Source organism: Malurus melanocephalus, unplaced genomic scaffold (assembly GCF_030028575.1).
Source record: "Malurus melanocephalus ecotype Western Australia unplaced genomic scaffold, MMel_1.1 scaffold_708, whole genome shotgun sequence".
Taxonomy (NCBI): Eukaryota; Metazoa; Chordata; class Aves; order Passeriformes; family Maluridae; genus Malurus; species Malurus melanocephalus.
The window spans coordinates 233,624-240,124 of NW_026623940.1; the positions used below are offsets into that span (position 1 = coordinate 233,624).

Sequence of the window (6,501 nt, forward strand, 5' to 3'; positions counted from 1 at the left end):
AGCTCCTGCTCCTGCCAGAAAACACTGCTGGTAGCCAAGGAGCAAGACCTCACTGCTATCTATAGCAGCACTATCAGACGTTTTTCTTGTTCAAACTGASACAGAAGAAAGGGACACATCTCCTTCCTACCCAGCACTTTGTTAATGGCCCTGTTAGTGGAAGATTAGAATCCAAAGGAGAGCAACAAAAGGAGAACCAAACTATGAAGTAAACTACATGGCTTTTTCCCATAGGTGTTTCCACCCTTGGAAAAGGGAACACAAGCCCTAACAGTATGTCTCACAATGCATATCGAATTTTCCATTACTTTGTGATAGGGATGTGTGACAGCAATTACACAGCAGGGTTTGGCCATGTTGTGGAAATACTGAATGTATTTTAACATCTACAGTTACAGTATTATGTAGACAAGGAAAACTTTGCCTCCAGCCCTAGATTTGGGGACKTTTCTCAAATTTTGTATGAATAACTGATGTTGCTGGTCAGAGAACTTATAAACCAGCATGTACATCTGTGATCTTGAAACGGAAGTTTCTACATTACTGCTTTGTTTTCATTTTTGGCTTCTAAAAATTGCAAAAATATGAGAGCCCAAAGGACATGCAAATGAAAAATGACCCCTCTGACACCAAGTCTTAAGAGAATAGATCCCTACAAGCAGATGGGCCCCACCTTGCAGCAAATTGAACAAATAAAGAGTAATTTATCTTTAGGTACAGTAAGCATCATACAAAAGTTTGCCAAAGGCTGGATAATTCCATAAAGCTGCCTAACAAGAAGCCAGAATTGATTAGAAATGAAAGGTCTCACACCACCACCCTGAGCACTCAGCTCCTAATCAGGTTATCAGGCAGCAGGGCTTTTCTTAATTGATATAGTCTTTTATCGAATGAGGGTGTTATCTCATTGGTGAGGTCATAAAAAGTGAGTCACACAGAGTCAATAGGATGTCTAGCCCAAAGGTGATGGTATGCACTATAGAGGCTAAAGATACTGCAGGTACTGTAGGTGCTGTTTACTCACAGGCAAAGGGTGAATGTTGTGTCTCACTTCAACCTTCAGAAAAAGTTGCTCTAACCTCATTTCAAGCTATACCTATTTTCAGAATAGTTCTGCTTCTCATGATTTGATAWTGTTGCCTTGGCAATGCTTTGCTGAACCCAGGGCCTAATTTCTCATTCTCAACTGCCACAGCTGAGATTTTAATTTAGCTAAGTGGAATGCATTCTCTGAACACTGAGCTTTGTGTGGTTAAAATGGCAATGAACTCACATTAAGTAAAAAAAAAAATGAACACTTTGAAATAAATATTTCAGAGTTTTAGCTAATTTTACCTGAAGAATAGCTGCCAGTCAGAACTGGATTTCTTATCTTGTCATTTCAGATCTCTGTGATGATTGCAGGTCTCATGCCTGAATTCTTGTATGTCTTTGGCAAGCCTTTGGATTTTATTTTCTTGCACTCTTTGGTGTTGTACTCTTGCATGAAAACGGGTGCCTTCTTAGCTGCTTCTTTTTTTTCCCCTATAAATTAAAAGAAAATTGATCCATAAACAAAACCAGGGCATTCAGAGGGCATGCAGCTAACTCTTAGGAGAATCCTAGAAAAGTCCATTCATAAAAAATCCTTCCATACTAGTGCCTTTTTGCTATCATCTTCTCGCTAATGCTTTAAGTCCAAGAAAGCAATTCACTGTGTTAAAAGAGCTGGTCATGAGATCAGCATGGAAAAAAATTGTTTCTGAAATTCATTTTTAAACCAAACAAAAAAACTTTTAAGCTGATTAAAGCATCTTGTACACGTATTAGAAATAATTTGTTTCATTTTCAAGTCACTAATAATGCCAAATGTAGAAGGCAGAAAGAGAGGGCATTTTTCTTATCGAGTATTTAAAGCCGGAAGGGACCCATAAGGATCAGCAAGTTCAAATTATCTGTGTCTGATGCCTTGGTGGTGGCAGTTGGATCCTCATCCTTCAGGTGTGAATTTCTGCAGGGCAGAAGTGTCAGCTGATTGCTAAGGTGTGCTGGATTTCACTGTACACCCTCCCTGGCACACAAGAGCACACAGAGCACACAGAGACTCAGCTTCACTGTCCCATTACAAACCATGGTTGGTTTAGCAAGCATGCTGAGGCTGTGGCTTCTCCCACCTTTCCTCCCTCTTAGTTCCTTAGCACAACAGTCTGATCAGCTGCATCAAGTGCAATGTTTTGTCCTATGCCATAAAAGGCATTAAACATTATGTCTGATGGAGAAATTACTTCATTCTGTTAGCAACAAAAGAATACCAGCAGGTGGGAAATGTTTTCAAGCAGTATTGCAACAAGAATGACCAGAAGAACAGAAAGTTTGTTTAATCTTTAGGACAATTTCCTGTATCAAATGATGCTATGTCCATTAAAAATTTGCAAGAAAAGCATCATTCCAGTGTACCCTACAAAGTGATGTGAAGCTTTAGCTTCAAATAAGGTGAAAAACTGCAAAAGATCAYCCCACACCCTGCTAAAGCAAACAGGCTGCAAAGAAAACATTCACAATTAAAATAGGTGCTTTAGACCCATAGTTGTATTATCAGAGGATCTAAAGAGTTTTGAGGGATTAAGAAAYCCTAAGCAAAGACTTCCTGCTACTGAGTTAAAACACCTTAAGGTAATACTGAACGAATTTCTACCCTCCTAGACAGCAAAAAATCCCAACTGCCACCTCACTGCTGTTAGACCCATTCTGTGCATGCTGCGCTCAGGAGATCACTACTCAGGTAGTAGAGCACTGCTCAGATGAGTGTTGACATTATTGATTAAAAAKATTGTATGCAATAAACCAAAATGGTTATTCAACTAAGAAGCTGAAAGTTTAATTTGAATGCTGTTTYTTAGATTTGAAAGCTCCGCTGTCCTTACAGAGGCACTTAAGCAAAGCTGGAAATCGATTCTCAATTTCATGACGCATCCGTATGCACCAATGACGTATCCGTTCATTGTACCAGAGTAACTTTTTCTACTGAAGACCAGTAAAGTAATAAATTTGAAAGAATATTAGTTTACTTAGTTGGTGTATAATAATGTTGTTGAGATAATAAATACAGAGTGTGTTTTCCAAAGGAGAATTGCATAATCTTTGGTTACATGGGTTTATCCTGGTAATGAAAGGCAGATGGTGAATAGCTTAGACAATTAATAATGAMATGTAAAGTCTTATTTCTACCAACACTGAGGTAACTCTAAGCCTTAGCTTCACTGACTGCAACTCCCCATCTCCTAACTTCTGTGGAGTTGTGTTCAACCTGTGCTGTAGTTCAGTGGCTTCCTACAGGGCAACTGCCATCAAACCACTGCACTGCCTTCCAGAAAGACAGCTCTTTAAAGTCATAGAGAATGATCTAACTTCCAGGTTTCCAAGGAGGTAAATGCAGCTAGATTTTTCAGGCATGTTACTCAAGCTGTATGCAGAATATTACACTGGAAGAGGTACTTAACCCACAGATTTTTATGATAGCATCTTTATGCCGGCAGGAAAGCAATGGGTGTGCTTTTGAAAATTTTGGGTAAATTCCAAACTCATTGCCTGACCAATGTGTTAATAACCCTTGCAGTGATAGAACCACTGCTGAAGGCCTCAGCAGTGYTGTGGCTGGCTCAGTTGAGCCATCACCAGGTTCTAGGCTTGCTGCCTTCTCCCAGCTGGCCCGTTCTGCAGYAGCAGTGAATAGTTGCAAAAGCAGCTTCAGAGTTCAGCACAGAAACCTGGGGTGGAAGACCATATTCCCTCTGAAGTTACTGCAAGGAATCAAGCTCCTCCTGGGGAATATTTACAGCATCAAACTTGGTATCCTGCTATTCTTCCCTAGGGATAMAGCTACAAGAACACAGGCACATTGTGTCCTTTGCAAGTATCTGGCACTGGATAGCTGGTCAGTGGATGCAGAGATGGAAAGACACAAATTCTGTTCATGATASTCAGGTATCCTGGGACATTTAAAGGCGCACAAGCCTTTATCAATGGCACTGTATTCAGGCAATTAAATCCCACTTCCAGGGTCTATAGAAAAACGTCCAAAATCAGGCTGTGCCTGGGCGTCCCCATTTCTTCCAGATGCTAGAAGACAACAAAAGGCTGTGGAACAACAGTTCAATGGAAGTGTGAGTTCATGACAGAGAGTCACTCATGTCTCATGGGTGAGACACCTGCTCTGTTCATGAGACAGTGAGTTTCCATGGGYTTTGAAATGCCCTCTGACTTGGGCAGATTCATTAATGTTCACACCTGCTGAGCTTTAATTCTCATCACAAATACGAGCCTGCTCCTTGTACGCGCCTTGTGGGAAACTCCTTCTGTAACCCCTGACAGAACTGCAATAGTATCCATGGTCTTTTATATTTATCCTATKAAAGCATAAATAAATTGCATCTATATCAACAAAGCTGGTAAAATAAAATTAAAAATATTCACAAAAAGCAAGCTGACAAGCAATACCTTTCCCCTTCTCTTATACCAATAAAATAATAAAAGTCAGCGTTCCACTCTTTGATAAGTGGCAAATGGAAAAATTAATGAACAACCCCACATGTAATTGTGTTAGAATAATAAGTAGAAAAGGGCTTAAAACCTTTTTATAATGAAATAAAGGTAGCAAAATATTTTAATATTTTTGTATTCCAGAAAACTGGAATACCTCTGTTTTCAGACAGGAACAGCCCYCTTTTATTTTTTAATCTGTAGGGCTGCTGCCTAAGTGGTGAATGTTTTGAGTTTTCATTCACAAGCTTCTGCAATACTGGCATCTGTGGAAGTCAGATCCCAGCTATGTGACACCTSCAGCCTGTCCACCAGTTGTGGCAGCCCCTCTTTGGGTTGTGGGGTCATGCAGGTGAAGTGAATTGACTTCAGCACTATCATGCCTGCCTTTATCAAGGCTGTGCAGCTCACCCCTTGTTTGTACGTTGAGGATTAGGTGGTGTGGCTATCACTTGCTTCCTGCACAGCTGCTCCTCATCTCTTCAAGGGAATGGAGCCAAATAGGAACAACCTTGAATGTGGACTGTGCCAACAGGATGCAAGTGGCCTACCTTTGTGGACACTTTTTTTTCCAGAGAACTGATGTACAGTCCATGTTACCATTGAGGAATATTGGTTTGCCACTGGCCACGGGGGCAGACAAGCTGACCAACTGATCCCGTGGGCTCTGAGTGCTGACAMCAGCCATGCAGAATCAAATCTTGTGCTCTCCCGAAAGATTTTCACCTCCCTGCAAACCAGGAGCTTTCTGTTGGTGGGCATACCCAGCTGTATCACCAGCAGACTCCCTAAAAGCCTCATAAAAGTGAAGCCTTTGCTACTGAGGACTAAATAAGAATAAGCCAGTATTATTGACTTCATCAAGTCAATACTTGAACAATTTGAGTGAATATTCCTGAGAGATGGCTTTCTACAGCTGGTTAAAAAAAAAACAACAAACAAACAAAAAAACTAATGAAAACTTTTGTCTGTTTTTTTGGGTGACCACAGTTCCTGTAATACACTTCATGCRTTGTCAAGAATACAGACTTTTAACACCTGAACTGGAAATTTGATTTGGGGCACAAGGAAAGTATCTGGAAAATGCTAACAATTCTGTTCATTGTGCAGACCTTCTCTATCATTTGATTATGTGAAGGGCACCATAGAGCTTGTGCCCACTCCCATGGTTTCCCCAAGCAAGTATGATGTGTTTGAGTACAGATTATCACTGCTGATACTTCCCTACTTGCTATCAGGAAGAAGCTGGACAGGCACACAAAAAGTAGCCTGAGTTGCATTCCTTCATTCACCGTGTCACCTGCTTGGTCAGACTGTGCTGCAAGAGACACAGGGTGGGTAGTAGAGTCAACTAAATAACAATGGGAAGTAAAGGGAGGGTTTGAATGGGGAGGAAATGCAGGCTGTTTATCAGTTTATGTTGCCAGAAACATCAAATGAATAAAATAATTTACCCAGATTTGTTGAGTTGGGACATCACCCAGACTTGGGTTTTGGCACCAGTACAGAAGAAAGTCAGAATGTCCAACCCAATAACTTTGAGTGGGCTCCTATTTCTCTGGTTATTAACTGGCATCTGARAGCTGCTAAATCAGTAAATTGTTAGCATTTCTGGACCTGAACTCAACAAGCTTGACTTGCTCATCCAGTGACTGTTGCACATGCTTTGACATCAACTTCATCAAGCGGCAGGATCTGAACCAGGAACACCTATAAATAATTYTTCTTTGAAATCAGATTAGCAAGTCAGAAATGCCAAGTGATAAGAGAAGAYTTTCCTTCACAAGACTTCCTTTAGCACCCCCAAGTCAATGGCATTGGGARGACATTAGCCTTCATATCCACTGTACACAGGGTAGAAAAACTGATTCACTGTCATAATGAATGTTATAATTACAACTTTCCTTCAGCAAGCTATGGAATATTATAAGAAAGTTATTAAAATCACACATACCTTCTCTGTATTTACAAGGAAAAGGAAAA

General features: G+C 40.5%; 1 long non-coding RNA gene across 1 annotated transcript in view; it reads right to left on the bottom strand.

Moving 5' to 3' along the window:
* Positions 1-1,341: 1,341 nt before the first annotated feature.
* LOC130584443 (uncharacterized) overlaps positions 1,342-6,501 on the bottom strand; it is a 22,596-nt gene continuing 17,436 nt past the window's right edge. The window contains exon 6 of the long non-coding RNA XR_008966509.1: positions 1,342-1,524. This is a non-coding gene — a long non-coding RNA (uncharacterized LOC130584443). The remainder of the gene's footprint in view (positions 1,525-6,501) is intronic.